The following is a 16,280-nucleotide window of genomic DNA, read 5'->3' as shown; positions in this document are numbered from 1 at the left end:
ATTTGGGAGAATATACATGTCAGAGATGCTGAAGTTGATTCCTTTGAAGTAGCACGAACTAAACTCCTTCTCCATCTCCCCTGTGGAATCTTACGAAAGCCTGCCGTGCCCTCACATGCTTTTGTGAGAAGGAATTCTCCACAGAGCACTTAACGAGGTATTGCCATAGATGATGGGCATGGGATGGATGAAGATACCGTGCAACAGAGCAGCGTAGCTGAGACCGAATCTGTCTCGGGTCTTCATGGTGCCAAACCCTCTGCTCTCACCTGCTAGGCTTACACTGCTGTTGGTTGGCTTCAAGGACGGTGAAGAGGTGCCCGGAGTCAGTGGAACAGCCTAAAAACTGTCTTGCCCTGGATATGCCACAATTGTAGAGTGCCGCCTTTTACGGGGTTGTGTTCCAAAAGCCCCAGTGCGTGGACCCAAAGAGCGTTGACCCACCGTTGCTCCAGAGTAACTCTGCCTGGTTATTCACCAACACCAGGGTTCACATGACCTGACAACAAAGATAGCCGTGATCCTCCCTATTCTTTTTTTTTTCTTTTTTCTTTTGTCTTTTTGGGGCCGCTCCCATGGTATATGGAGGGTCCCAGGCTCGGGGTCTAATCGGAGTTACAGCCACCGGCCTACGCCAGAGCCATAGCAACACGGGATCCTTAACCCACTGAGCGAGGCCGGGGATCGAACCTGCAACCTCAAGGTTCCTAGTCGGATTTGTTTTCGCTGCACCATGACGGCAACTCCCAAATCCTCCCTATTCTTGCATTCAGCCTTTGGTCTCCTCTAATAATTAACCCGGCAGCCCGGAGCACATAGTGTACCGAACAGCCACCGGCAGAGGTCAAACAAGAGTCGAGTGTTGACCTCATGTCAGGTTAGCAAGCCCCCATTTCATTAATGCTCAAAAAGGAAACCATGAAACTATTTGCCGTTAGAAATAAGCTAGATAATCATGACAGTTCTAATACGTTGCATGTTAGGATGACATGAGGTATGGCTGCCTGGTGAGGAATATTTCAGAAAAGAGGCAAGGTGTTTAAAATACGTATTAATGGAGTTCTGGTCATGGCGCAGTGGGTTAAGAACCTGACATAGTGTCTCTGAGGATGTGGGTTTGATCCCTGGCCTCTCGAAGTGGGTTTAGGATCTGGTGTTGCTGAGAGCTGTGGTGTAGGTCGCAGACCCCGCTCGGATCGCATGTGGCTGTGGCTGTGGTTAGGCTGGTGGCTGCAGCTCTGATTCGACCCCTAGCCTGGGAACTTCCATATGCCGCAGGTGTGGCTGTAAAAAAAAAAAAAAAAAAAAAAAAAAAAAAAAAAAAAAAAAGGTGTTCCCGTTGTGGCGCAGTGGTTAACGAATCTGACTAGGAACCATGAGGTTGCGGGTTCGGTCCCTGCCCTTGCTCAGTGGGTTAATGATCCGGCATTGCTGTGAGCTGTGGTGTAGGTTGCAGACGCGGCTTGGATCCTGCGTTGCTGTGGCTCTGGCGTAGGCTGGTGGCTACGGCTCCAATTGGACCCCTAGCCTGGGAACCTCCATATGCTGAGGGAGTGGCCCAAAGAAATAGCAAAAAGACAAAAAAAAATACATATATATATATATATATGTGTGTGTGTGTGTGTGTGTGTGTACCTATCCAACACCATGGAGAGGGAGGTTGGTTGGTTTCTACAGGATCAGTTCCACTTATTCAGAAAAATTCCTATGAAATTTACTCATTAATTTGTATTACCTTCCTATGAATATCATTTGGGATTCGGGAGAAAAAAAAAGGTAGAGCAAATGCTCTTGATACCCTGCTCATGTCACCTTGACATTGACCATGTCCACACATGCTGCCCAACTTCCAGCTGCTGGCACCTGCAACTCTTTGCTTGAAGCCTCTCTCTGGACACTGAAGCCCTGTCTGCCCCTCCCACCAAGCAACCCTCAGCCAGTGGGGTTACTGGATAAATATCCCAGCTCCCTTGCCTCATGCGTGGAATAACTCTGAGGCGTGTTCTACCAAGAAGATTATGCTCTGGTTGCCCTTAGTGATCTTTCTCATCAGTGCAAATTTTGCTGGCTTCCTTCCTTTCCCTGCTCTACTTTTCTACTTCCTTACTGACATTTCCAGGGATTATCTGCCAAATAAATACTCGCATTTAAACCATTTTTCGCAGGGTTGCTTCTGGAAGAACAAAAACCAAGAAAACAATTTCATTCGCCTGACCCACCGCTTCCCAAGCAACCTTTTGATTTGTAGTTTAGTTACATTAATACCTCGTTTCTAGGATGTTCTGTGTGTGTAATCAGTCTGTCCTGTTTACATGTCTGTCTGTGGCTGATTAGTGACTCTTGGAAATACTGCTGGTATAAGTCAATCTACTAGAATAGGGATTGGCACACCACAACCTGTGTGTCAAATCTGGCCATCCACCTGTTTTCATAAATAAAGCTTCATTGAAACGCATCCACACCCAATCATTTACATACTATCTGTGGCTGGATTCACACTATAGTAACAGAGTTGAATAGTTGTAACAAAGACCATAAGGTCTGTAAATTCTAAAATATTTACACTTTTTCTTTCTTTCTTTTTTTTTTTTTTTTCAGCCACACCTGCGGTATATGGAAGTTCCCAGGCTAGGGATCGAATTAGAGCTGCCACTGAGGTCTATGCCACAGCAGTGGCAACACTGGATCCAGGCTGCATCTGCAATGTATGATGGATGCAGCTTGCTGCAATGCTGGAACCTTAACCTACTGAGCAAGGCCAGGGGTCGAACTCACATCCTCATGGACGCTATGTCAGGTTCTTAACCCGCTGAGCCTCAACAGGATCTCCTAAAATATTTACACCTTATAGAAAAAAAAAGGTGGTGATCCCTCCTGGAGGACCTGTTCACTTTTAGGTTCTTTGTGAATACGAAGGGCCAGAACTTGGACCAATGGCATCAGCTCAGTGAGACTCAGCCTACAATACAGACTGATCAGCACCCACTCAATTCATCCCAGTGTTAGGTTATAGCATGTTCAGAATCATGTCTTGAGAATTCTAGAGTAAAAGTGAGAAGGAGGACAGAAAGGAATGTTGAGAGTGTCTTTTTTTTTTTTTTTTTGTCTTTTTCCCTTTTTCTAGGGCCGCTCCCGCAGCATATGGAGTTCCCAGGCTAGGGTTCTAATCGGAGCTGTAGCCACCGGCCTTCGCCAGAGCCACAGCAACGCGGGATCTGAGCCACATCTGCGACCTACACCATAGCTCATGGCAACGCCGGGTCCTTAACCCACTGAGCAAGGGCAGGGATCGAACCCGCCACCTCATGGTTCCTAATCAGATTCGTTAACCACTGCGCCATGATGGGAACTCCTGAGAGTGTCTTTTAAAATGAAGTTTATCAGCACACTTGAAAATTTCTCTCCAAAAAACGTTCCTTCTTGATTGACCTGGTGCTTGAGTATCATCCATTGTACTCTACCCTCTTGGATCTCACAGGCTCGGCATTAACTATGAATTAATTTGAGACTGGATGATGAGGTCCTCTGTCAGTGATCCTACACGGTGGATGCCTTGATTCTGGTTAGCTTGAGCTCTGTCGGCATAAAGAGACTTTCTATTCTTTCTTGTCAACTGTATAGCCCCCAACAAGCGATTGGACAGTATTCTATATAGAATAAATGCTCAGTACACTTTGTCTCATATCCATCTTACGTAGACCCTACACTTGAGGCAACATGGTAATAAAACTGGAATTGTTTGCCAAATAGGCAATAATTGTGCAGAGCAGGTGTGTGATAAGGAATATCGGCTTCACAAATGCTAAGACAGTGTATGAAGCCCTTAGCCCTGGCCATCCAGTCTTATTTTCAGACATTCGAATGGAACAAATGGCTAGGTCACAAAATTTTAAACCGGAACCCTTCCTGAGTAGGTAATGAAACTAGCAAAGAAAAAAAAGAACACATCTAATCCATTTGGGAAATGAACCAGATTGCACAAACTTGATGTCTTGTGTGCAATGTTTTGGGTCAGAGACTAATTACTAAAAACTTGTTTTTGTTCTATGATCCACAATCTAGTAGGGGAATAAAATAGGTAAGCTAAGGAGCTCCCACTGTGGTTCAGTGGGTTACAAACCCAGCTAGTATCCATGAGGATTTGGGTTTGATCCCTGGCCTCACTCAGTGGGTTAAGGATCTGCTGTTGCCATGAGCTGTGGTATAGGTCGTAGATGCAGCTTGGATCCCGCATTGCCGTGGAGCTGGTATAAGACCCCTAGCCTGGGAACTTCCATATGCCTCAAGTGCAGCTCTGAAAAAGCAAAAAAAAAAAAAAAAAGGTAAGCTTATAATGATACTCCAAGGGCTCTAAGGCACATTTAGACATTGGAAAGAAGAATAGCCTACCACAATTTTTGAATCCATTGTAATCTGGCCTTTATTTTTTTATTACTATTTTTTATTAAAGTATAGTTGATTTACAATGTTCCAGTTTCTGCTATATAGCAAAGTGATTCAGTTATACATATCTATACATTCCTTTTCTCATACCATCTTCCATCATGGTCTATCCCAAGAGTTGGGATACAGTTCCCTGTGCTGTACAGTAGGACCCCATTGCTTATCCATTCTAAATGTACTACTAAATGTATGAGTCATTTGTACATTTTGCATCTACTAACCCCAAACTCCCAGTCCATTCCGTTCCCTCCCACGCCCACCCTTGGCAACTACAGGTCTGTTCTCCATGTACGTGAGTCTGCTTCTGTTTTGTAGGTAGGTTCATCTGTGCCATATTTTAGATTCCACATATAAGTGATATCATATAGAATTTGTCTTTCTCTTTCCGACTTAATTCACTTAGTATGAGAATTTCTAGTTGCATCTCTGTTGCTGCAAATGGCATTATTTCATTATTTTTGATGGCTGAGTAGTATTCCATTGTATATATGTACCAGATCTTCTTAATCCATTCATCTGTTGATGGACATTTAGGTTGCTTCCATGTCTTGGCTATTGTGAACAGTGCTGCCATGAACATGTGGGTGCATGTATCTTTTTGAAGTGTAATTTTGTCTGGATATATGCCCAGGAGTGTGATTGCTAGATCGTATGGTAGCTCTATATTTAGTTTTCTGAGAAACCTCCATACTGTCCTCCATAGTGGTTGCATCAATTTACATTCCCACCAACAGTGTAGGAGGCTCCCTTTTCTCCATACCCTCTCTAGCATTTGTTATTTGTGGACTTATTAATGATGGACATTCTGACTGGTGTGAGGTGATACCTCATTGTAGTTTTGATTTGCATTTCTCTAATAATTAGTGATGTTGAGCCTTTTTTCATGTGCCTACTGTCCATCTATATGTCTTCTTTGGAGAAATGTCTATTTATGCCTTCTGCCCATTTTTTGATTGGGTTGTTTGCTTTTTGATATTGAGTTGTATGAGTCGTTTATATGTTTTGGAGATTAAGCCCTTGTCAGTTGCATCATTTGCAACTATTTTCCCCCGTTCCATAGGTTGTTGGCTTTTATTTTCAATTAGGTTCAGCTTACCATTTTTAAATTTCCTGTTACATAGATGCTAGGGCTTGAGCAGAGAAAAAAAAATACACACACTCCCTGCACTCAAGAATTCTATAGCCTATGAAAGAATATAGGCATGTGAAAAAAAAAATGTCATACAGCATGGTAAGTGCTATTAAAAGAAATGAAGTAGGAGTTGTGTTGGCTCTTTTGCAGGGTGGATTTTAGGTTGAATTTCCTGGAGACAGAGCCTGAGACAGGGGTTTATTGAAGGAGTACACTCAGGGAAAAACTGTATAGAGCTTAGTGGAGGGAAAGAGGCCAAGCAGGGTTGTGACCTTGCAGAGTCTAACCTTGGCTTGATACAAGACAGATTCTGGAGCACAAATCTCACCGCAGCAACAGGGCAAAGGGTCCAGGCTTTGGGCCTCTGTCATGGGCTGTCCTGGTTAGCCAGAGGCAGTCCTCTGAGAATGTCAAAGACATAAGCTATCAGCTGCAGCACTTACATGCAGCTGGAGGTTTGGCTGTCCTGGCTGGTCAAGTTGATCTGGGCAGAGCACCAACAGCATCTACTAAAAAGAGTGTTAGAAAAAAACTAGATTATATGCTTGCCTCTTTGCACAGCCCAGCATCTGAACACCTTTCCTGTTTGGGGGAAACTGTCAAGGCATATGGAAGACAAGTCTCCACTCCATATGATGCTTCCCATTTTCTGAGTGAAGTTCTATGGCCTTCTCCATATACTACCAGACATCCTTCTAAAAATTCCTTTTCTGTTTTGATTAGCCAGAGTCCAGTTTTCTGGTGTGGCAAATCTAGGGGGAATTTGGGGAGGGGAACCCATAAGTTCCTTTGGGGACTTGTTGAGTCTGAGTTTTCAGGGAACATCCAGAAGGAGATGTTTCATAGATGGCTGTGTAAATGTCAGAGTCAAGAGAAGCATCTGGAAAGAAAGTGGGGAGGTGCAGGGAAAGAGAGGGAGAAGGAGAGAGAGAGAGAGGGAGAGAGGTCCAACGATTGGCCCATGGATGTGGCTTAATTGGAGTGGAAATACATATATATATAGAGAGAGAGAGACTAAGAGTTGAAGAGGCCAAGAGCAGGAAGATGGTTCGGTCTATATATTTCTCTACAGATAAACCTTAGGTCAACCATGAAAGGCAGGGAAGGTAAGTTAGGCAGGACTAGTCAACACTGTGAACGTCTCCACAATGAGCAAGCAGGGCAAGTGCTGAAAAGAGACCAGTGGTATTGTGTGTTAGTAAGTCAGCCTTTACCTTGGCGAGAAGAGTTTTTCTAGTCCCTCATCCCATGTCACAGAAATCTACCACCTCTCCCATCCTCTGAGTCTTCTTTCATTAAGGGTAGCCCGGTACATTCCTTTTATTTTATTTTATTTTGGCTTTTTGCATTTTCTAAGGCCGTTCCTGCGGCATATGGAGGTTCCCAGGCTAGGGGTCGAATCAGAGAGCTGTAGCCACCGGCCTACACCACAGCCACCGCAACGTGGGATCCGAGCCGCGTCTGCAACCTACACCACAGCTCACGGCAATGCTGGATCCTTAACCCACTGAGCAAGGCCAGGGATCAAACCCGCAACCTCATGGTTCCTAGTTGGATTCGTTAACCACTGCACCACGACGGGAGCTCCCAGTACATTCCTGAATGTATACACATTCCCCCTCTGCTGGCTCTGCTGCAAGAACTAAATCTAGCTTAAGTCCCCTTTCCTCTGTTTTCTACTTGTAGAAGCCAGTTCCTCTTTGAAGACTCCTGGTCCCCTTGACAGTGGATGTTTCCTACTTCCCAGGTAAGATTCAGATTCCTTTCCTCTCCTGCATTCACACGGCACCTTGTAAGCCGCCTCGTTTAGATTTTGCCCAAGTAAATGGGGGTATCTCTCTGCATGTCCATCTTTTCCACTGTGCCCTGATTATCTTGTATTCCTAGTGCCAAGCATAGCACAGAACACCACACAGAACCCATATAATTTGTTGAGAGACTGGCTATTTGGCTAAACATTTTAAAAGCTGCATGAATGCCCTTTCCTAGAATGTTTTATGTTAGGCGTACTTCTTGATTTATGGTTCTAAAAAATATTTTAAATGGGGACTTTTACTTTTCCATAAACATGACAAAATAATTAAATTTTGGAGAGGAAAAAAAAAAGTATGCACAGGGAATTATCCCACAGGAAAGAAAAAGAGAATAAATCTCCTTGTCACATGTGGCATAGTTAGTATCAGGTATAACACATTGTAAACCTAAAGCAGTGTTACCCAAAAATAGATGTTAAAATACAGATTAAAGGGAAGGAGGCTATTGCTTCTCAAGCAAGGCAGTAGCATTGCATATTAATGAAATGTAAATGCCTCACAGTAAGAAAAATGATTGGAATAGATTGCAGTAACTTAAAAATGAGTACACTTTAAACAGCTCCTGTGATGAATATGTGATTACGGAGAATCAGTCAAAAAGGCTAGTCTGACATTGTTCCACTCTGATGCTCCCGGAAGAGAGATGACTGATGGCCCTCAGTGAACAAAGCCACATTGTGGGACCAGGGAAACTGAAAACACAAAGAAAGTGGACAGATTGACTTGTTGCAGTACCCAGAAATGTCAGTCCAGAAGGTGACAGGTGCAGTTCTAGGTAGGGTGAGAGTTAGGGATGTAGGGATGTGGGCAAAATATTATAAATACCCAAACCATTCTAGCAGATTCATTGAAGGTGAGGAAAAAAAAAAAAAAATCAAAGGAAACAAGAAAAGGCAAATAGCTGCGTAAAGACTGGTGTAAAGTTTGACGACTTGAGATGATTTCAGAGTCTGTGGCAAATGACTCTAAAACATGGGTTGGCAAAGATTTTCTGTATACATGTTAGGCTTTGTGGGCCATACGGTCTTTGTTGTAATGACTAACTCTGCTGTTACAGGACATATGCAACTCCAGACACTAGGTAATTGAGTGGGCGTGGCTATGTTCCAATAAAACTTTGTTTATCAAAACACATGGGGGCCGGATTTGGCTTGCAGACTGTCGTTTGCCAAGCCGCACTCGAAAAGACACCAGTTTGTGATAAAACAGCACATGGTGGAAGAGCTAGTTTGTAAATGTGTGTGTGTGTGAGTGATCAATAATTGTTGGTTCAATAATTGTTGGCGTTTTTATTATGCTCGGTATGTTTTTATCATGCTGGGTCCAGTACTTTCCTGAAGGGATGGCTGAGTGAGTTGTTTAAATCGAGGCATCAGGAGTATGTTCAGTGCCCCAGGTGATTCCAGGGTGCAGCCATGTTGGCCATGGGGTGTTAAGAATTCTACCCAGAATTCACTGTGCATATTCATCACCTGGGGTCTTAGAAAAACGCAGATTCTGATTCAGTAGGTCTGAGGTAGAGCTTGAGATTTTGCATTGCTAGCAGGCTCTCAGATCACAGTGACCTGCTGGTCCACAGACCACATTTTGAGTAGCGAGGTGTTTGCACTGGTTTTCCCTGCCCGGGATGTCTAGGTCCTGCCCCTAGACTGACGTAACTGGTTTAGGAGGAGACCTGGGCCTTGAGAGCGTTAAATGGTCCACAAGTGAACATTTGTGCAGCAAATGTGCAGCAAGAGCTTGAGAATCTCTGTGCTAAAATGAAGTGCATGGCTACGTAGAAGTTTCGGTTATTGTGTTATTCATAGCCTTTTTGCCCATTCTCTCCTTCCAATCCACCCATTCCTCTCCTTCTCAGGTCCAAACATCCAGACAAGAATGTATGTGTGCATATGTGTGTGTGTGTGTGTGTGACTGGGTCACTTTGCTGTACAGTAGAAAATTGACAGAATGTTGTCAACCAACTGTCGTGGAAAAAATAAAAATCATTCAAAAAATTTTTTTGAAAATTACAAAAACAAAAGACGTCCAGACCCTGGTTTGATCAGGACTAGCACTTCATCCTTTCGGCCTTTCTCAGCCCTGAGGAGTGGCATGCCCTTGAGGATGGAGAGAGGAGACCCAGGCGAAGTGGGTTGGGGAAAGAATAAGCAAACATCGTGCTTGCGGCCGAGTCGAAGAGGAGGCTGCTTGAGACAAATGGGGACCTACCACAGAGGGTTGTCGCAACCAGACGCACCTCCAGGCTTGGGCCTGAGCTTGGGGCACTGAAAACAGCCATCTCCCCTTCGGAAGGCTGGCCGAACTGACAGCCAAGCAGCTGGGAAGGATTTCTTGTCAATATGCAGAGTGACATAGTCGTTGGTCGAAAGGCAAGAGAGACCCCCAGTGGCAAAGCATAGCTGTGAACTCTGTGCCACCCGGCAAAGGAATTTAGAAGTGAGAGGAGGAGGATGGTGATGGCTTAGGTGCCAGGCACCGTTGGAAGCATTTAAAAAATATTAACTCATTTAATCTTCTCAGCAACCTAGCGAGGCTGACACTTGACCAAAAAATGGGAGTCTAGTTGACAGACAGTGTGGTGTTAGATTCTGGTGTGGAGCAAAGTGATTCAGTTCTATATAAATATGTATTTTTTCATCTCTTTTTTCGTATGGTTTATTACAAGATGCTGGATAGAGCTCCATGTGTTACGCAGTAGGACCTTATTGTTTTATCTCTTTTATTTATTTTTATTTTTATTTTTTTATTTTATTATTATTATTATTTTTTTTGGTCTTTTTGCTATTTCTTGGGCCGCTCCCGCGGCATATGGAGGTTCCCAGGCTAGGGGTCCAATCGGAGCCGTAGCCACCGGCCTACGCCAGAGCCACAGCAACGCGGGATCTGAGCCGCGTCTGCAACCTACACCACAGCTCACGGATCGTTAACCCACTGAGCAAGGGCAGGGACCGAACCCGCAACCTCATGGTTCCTAATCGGATTCGTTAACCACTGCGCCACGATGGGAACTCCGTTTTATCTCTTTTACATGTAGTAGCTCGCATCTGCTAATCCCAAACTCCTAATTTACCCACCCCTTCTCTTTGCCTTTTGGTAACCTTAAGTTTCTTTTCTTTGTATGTTAGTCCGTTTCTGCTTTGTAAATAAGTCCATTTGTGTCTTCCTTTAGATTCCATATATAAGTGATACTGTATAATATTTGTCTTTCTCTGACTTGCTTAGTACAATAATCTCCAGGTCCATCTATGTCGCTGCAAATGGCATTATTTCATTCATGTCGATGCTGAGTAGTATTCCACTGTGTATGTACATATGTACACATGGATACACCTATATATATATATATATATATATAATATCACATCTTCTTTATCAATTCATCTGTCAATGAACACTTAGGTTGTTCCTATTTCTTGGCTTTTGTAAATAGTGCTGCCGTGAACATTGAGCGCCTGTATCTTTTTGAATTAGATTTTTCTCTGGGAATATGCCCAGGAGTGGGATTACTGGATTATATGGTAACTATTTGTAGTTTTCTAAGGAACCTCCATACTGTTCTCCATAGTAGCTGCACCAATTTATATTCTCACCAGCAGGGTAGGAGGGTTCCTTTTTCTCCACATCCGCTCCAGCATTTATTGTGGACTTTTTAATGATGGCCATTCTAACCAGTGTGAGGTGATACCTCATTGCTGTTTTTTGTTTGTTTGCTTGTTTGTTTTAGCTGCACCCATGGCATGTGGAAGTTCCTGGGCCAGGGATCAAACCTGCACCACAGCAGCAACCCAAGCCACAGCAGTGGCAATGCTGGATCCTTAACCTGCTGCACCACAAGAGAACTCTGCTCATTGTAGTTTTGATTTGCCTTTCTGTAATAATTAGCTATGTTGAGCATCTTTTCATGTCCTTATTGACCATCTGTATGTCTTTGGAGAAATGTCTGTTTAGAGCATCTGCCCATTTTTTGATTGGGTTGTTTGGTTTTTGTTGGTGAGTTGTATGAGCTCTTTTTATATTTTAGAAATTAAGCACTTGTTGGTTGCGTTGTTTGCAAATATTTTCTCCAACGGGCTTGACACCTTTATTATCCCCATTTCGCATGTCAGGTAACCAAGGCACAGGCGAGGTAATTAACCTGCCCAAGTTCACCCCATTTCTTAAGTGGCTAAACTGGCATCTGAACCCAGGCATTCTGTGGTGAAGAATCCACGACACCAAACTGCGTCTCCAGAAGACAAGAGTAAGAAGATCTTTAGTCACTTTATAAAACACACGAACAGCTGCTCATCCTGTGCTTCCTCGTGTCTAAGAACAGTTAATTTATATATATATACACACACACATAATATTTGCCTTAAATATAAATATATATATTTGTATATGTGTATAAAATACATATATATTTGAGACAATGTCACAGAGAGCAGGGATCTCAAAGCAAGCAGAGAAAGAGTGAAAAGAATAAGTTTAAGAAATGTGAAAGGGGCAATACCATTCAATACCGTTTTCTGGAAACTAAACTCAAAGGGGCATAATCCTCTTTTTTTTTTTTTTTTTTCCTTTTCTTTTTACAGCCACACCTGCAGCATTTGGAAGTTCCTGGGCTAGGGGTTGAATTGAAGCTGCAGCTGAGACCTGCGCCACAGACACAGTAATATCAGATCCAAGCTGCATCTGTGACCCATGCTACAGCTTGCAGCAAAGCCAGATCCTTAACCCACTGAGTGAGGCCAGGGATAGAACTGACATCCTCATGGCCGCCATGTTGTGTTCTTAACCCCCTGCGCCACAATGGGAACTCGCATAATCCTCATTTTTAAGAAAGTATTAAAGCACAGTCATGGGGAAATGTAGAAAGAAGTCACTGCTTAGCTAGTTCATATTTTAGTAAATATTAAAAGCAATCTATTAGCTCTAAAAAAGACTCAAGCTACCCATGTGTCTCTGAAGATAGGATACAAAGCCTGCAAATTTCTAACTTTGATCTTCATAGATTATACATGGCACAGAAGAAACAATATGTTTCGAGTATTTCTTCTGAAACATGGACAGATTTAAGGTTTACAGGGAAACAGATTTCATCTGGTCAAATAGAGAATAGATTGAGAGAGGGGAAGTGTTTTAAAATAGGAATAGGGAAAATATATATATAGAAAAGCAGGTCTATCATTTCCTTGGAAAATGTTTTTACTCAGAAATGACATCTTTTGGGAGTTCCCATCGTGGCTCAGCAGTAACAAACCTGACTAGTATCCATGAGGATGCGCGTTCGATCCCTGGCCTTGATTAGTGGGTTAAGGATCTAGTGTTGCCATGTACTGCGGTGTAGGCCACAGACACGGCTCAGATCTGGTGTTGCTGTGGCTGTGGTGTAGACAGGCAGATACAGCTCTGATTGAACTCCTAGCCTGGGAACTTCATATGCTGTGGGTGTGGCCCTAAAAAGACAAAAAATAAATAAATAAATAAATAAATAAGAGAGAGAGGAAAAAAAGAAATAACATCTCTCTACCCATAATCAAAAAGACAAAGAAATAGGCTAATGCTTCTCCACATCTAGAAAAGAGAAACCAGAGACCACACTGAGGTTAGGAACAGGCGGATTCTGAGACAAGTTCCAAGCAGACACAGGTGGTCCCAGTCTGGAATGAGGGAATGGTCCAGTTGGGAGCAAAAGCCCTCTGGGTGTTGCAACACCTCAGCTCATCCTCTAAACGCAAGCTGCCCTGGGTTTGAGGCTGGCTGTGCCATCGTCCCTGTACTTCCTTTCTGGTGAGCTTTTCCACTCCATGACCTCAACACCATCTACAGAGGCTAATAGCCCCCATATGTCTATTTCTGAGCCTGACATCCCACCTGAGCTCCAGCTTCCTTTTTCTGGCGACCCGTGTGACAGTTCCACTTGGATGTCTAAAAGGTGTCTCAGATTTTACATGACATGCCTTCCCGGCCCCTTGAGTTCCTCTGCGTACATCTCCACATTAATACACAGCAGGACCAGCAGCCAGCCTTCAAATCTAAACTTGAACCTAGATTATTTTTACCATTTCCCCTTCCTCACCTCTGGTCCATCAAGTGCATCTTGTAGACTCATCCACTTCATCTGCAATTTGTCTACATCTCTTCATCTCCACAGCCAGTACTGCAATTCAAGCCACCGTTGTCTCTCTGGACATGCTACAGTTTCTCTGAATGTGGCTGCCAGCCTTGACTCTCCCTCCCTCCCTTGTAGTCTTCAAAGCAGCCAGAATCACTGTCCTAACATTCAGGGATATTTGTTCTACTTATTATCCAGCATCACAAATTGACCTTCACCTTGACCTTAGTTTTTTTCAGTCCTTCTGTCGAGGTAACTTGGGTTTTGGGTACCATGTTCCCTTCATGAAAGAAAGGGTACAACTGAAAGAAAATACTGCATATGCATGTTTCCTAAGGGCAATTTGCGAATCCAACACGGTGCCCTCGGAAGTCACTCATGTGCGCATGGGCAAACCAGCCCGTGTTACCATTATCACTGTCACCCAGGGTGAGTGAGCGTGTCAAACAGTGACTCTGCCAAGTTGGCTTCTGGGGTCTCCATCCTGCTTCCCAGAGTCAACAAACTAACATTTACATATTTTAGTAAATGCAAAACTTTCAAGCAAAATTGAAGAACCCTTTGTCTTAACCCCTGACTCACCCCATTCCTCTCATTCTTCCTCCAGGGGGACAACTATGATGATTTTTATATATGTTGCTATACTTTTACTATTCATAGGTACCAACATTCACCAGCACCCCCCCCCCCCCAAATACCTACATTGTTTATTAGGGGAAGATTGATTGTGTGTTTCCAGGTTCCTATGGAACACCTCCTCCCTCCATCTGTGGAGATGCTGAGCTGCACATGTCTGGGGCATGGGTAGGTACAGAGACTCCTGGATACCTGTTTTAAAATATAAAATGTGAGGGTTTTGCACACACGCATTAACCAGAGACCTTTATTTATTTAAGAACCAATAACTTTATTGGAAGAAATAGCAAAAGTTAAAGAAGACTTAAGTGAACATTTTCTGCAAGGGCAATACTGCAGTGTGTGCACACAGGCATGGTGACCTTGGGCAGTCACCCCGTGGCTCCGGGAAGGCAGTCCAGGGTCAGTCCTTCTTGTCACTGTTGCCCAGGGTGAGCCTGTCAAAGAGGTACTCGGCTATGTTGTCTTCCGGGGCCCCCATCCTGTGTAGCGTGGTGACATGGTCTCCCAGCTCTTTGATGAACTCGACCTGCTGGTCCAGGTAGTGACTCTCCAGGAAGTGACAGAGCTGGGCGTCGCTCTTGTGGGTGGCCAGCTGGTGCAGGTTGAGCAGGCTCTGGTGGACGTGCTTCTCCAGGTGCAGGGCGCACTGCATGGCCTGGAGGCCGCTCTCCCAGTTGTCTTGGTCAGGTTTCCTGATGTCGTGGAAGCAGAGGCGGCCTCCGCGCCGGTTTTGCAAGCTCATCAACTCCTGGGCGCGCCTGGTGTGCTCCTGGGAGCGGCGCAGGAAGAAGCAGGCCAGGTGCTTCAAGGCCATATCCTCGCGATCGAAGTTGAAGGCCAGGGCCTGGTACACGTAGGAGGCGTGGAGCTCCAGGGTGGCGAGGCTGTTGAGGGCGGCCTCGCACTCGGGGTGGTAGTTGTGGCGCACCTGCGAGGGCGGCATGGGCAGCATGGCGGGCAGTGCGGGCTCAGCGGGCGTGAGGGCCAAGGTGAAGACGGCCCAGAAGTGAGGTCTGTGGGGTGGGCAACAGCCTCGGAGTGTCCTCTGGGTGGTTGACGAGGGCGGCCGAGGGCGGGCGGCTCAGGTCAGGGGCAGCTCAGGGATGGACCGGAAGGCAAGTCCGTTAAGGGAGAAGAGCTTCCGGTTCGTTACTGGGGGTGGGGCTGGGGGTGGGGCTAGGGGTGGGTGGGGCTGCGAAGGGGCGGGGCTGCTTGGAGGGTAATGGAGGATGGAGCTCTGTGTCCCAAGTTCCATCGAAGCCGGCCTGAGGCCGGGGAGATGCAGATCTGAGCACCAGGCATCCATTAGGTTTTTAACTTTGCAGCTGTTTATTTTCCCAAGGACTTTCTCTTGTTCTCTAAGTGCTCCCTTTCTAGCACCCTGTTATTTTATAAACCTGGTGTCTTCCTTAAAATTCTGAGTCTATGAATTTGGATTTTTTGGTGAAGTTATCTTCTGATCCTATGTTATATTCTTTTTTCTTCAGAAATAGTTCTGTTCATCATGATCTTCTCTAATTTTTGTCAAATATCTGGCAAATATTCATTAATATTTGGGAGTAAAGGACTCAGTCTAGGTAACCTGCATGAATCTGATCTACAGTTGTGAAGTCTATTTCTTTTCTTTTTTTTTCTTTTTTTTTTCTTTTTAGGGCCACAGGTGCAGTACATGGAAATTCTCAGGCTAGGAGTTGAGTCTGAACTGTAGCTTCCGGCCTACACCACAGCCACAGCAACACCAGATCCTTAACCCACTGAGTGAGGCCAGGGATGGAACCCACATTCTCATGGATACTAGTCAGGTTCATTTCTACTGAGCCACAAGGGGAACTCTTCAAAGTCCATTTCATTAATAGGCATCTCCTCTGTAGGGGAGTATGGAGTGTGTCGGTTAGAAAGTGGGGTCTTCTTTGGGAATATAGGGCATGAAACTTTGAGGTAGTATAAGGACACTCCCAGATGCCAAAAGCATGGCATTTTTCTGACATCAGAAGACTTGAGTGGATCTCTCTTCAGGTAGATGTGTCTGTTTGCCTTCTATTGTGTAGGTCTCCAGTTGTCTGAAATCTGTTCTAATTTGGGTTCCCTTCAAGTAATTCACTGTCTTTGGAGTGTAGTTTGGGGAGATTAAAGCGGATCAAATGCTACTGTG

The 16,280-nt window shown here is 44.5% G+C and overlaps 1 pseudogene; it reads right to left on the bottom strand.

Annotated features, from left to right (window-relative positions):
- Nucleotides 1-14,565: 14,565 nt before the first annotated feature.
- LOC125118658 (ferritin heavy chain-like) lies at nucleotides 14,566-15,113 on the bottom strand (annotated as a pseudogene).
- Between the last annotated feature and the right edge of the window lie 1,167 nt (nucleotides 15,114-16,280).

This window comes from Phacochoerus africanus, chromosome X (genome assembly GCF_016906955.1).
Source record: "Phacochoerus africanus isolate WHEZ1 chromosome X, ROS_Pafr_v1, whole genome shotgun sequence".
Classification (NCBI taxonomy): Eukaryota; Metazoa; Chordata; class Mammalia; order Artiodactyla; family Suidae; genus Phacochoerus; species Phacochoerus africanus.
The sequence above is the reverse complement of the archived record's forward strand: the minus strand, read 5'-3'. Positions and strand labels throughout refer to the sequence as shown.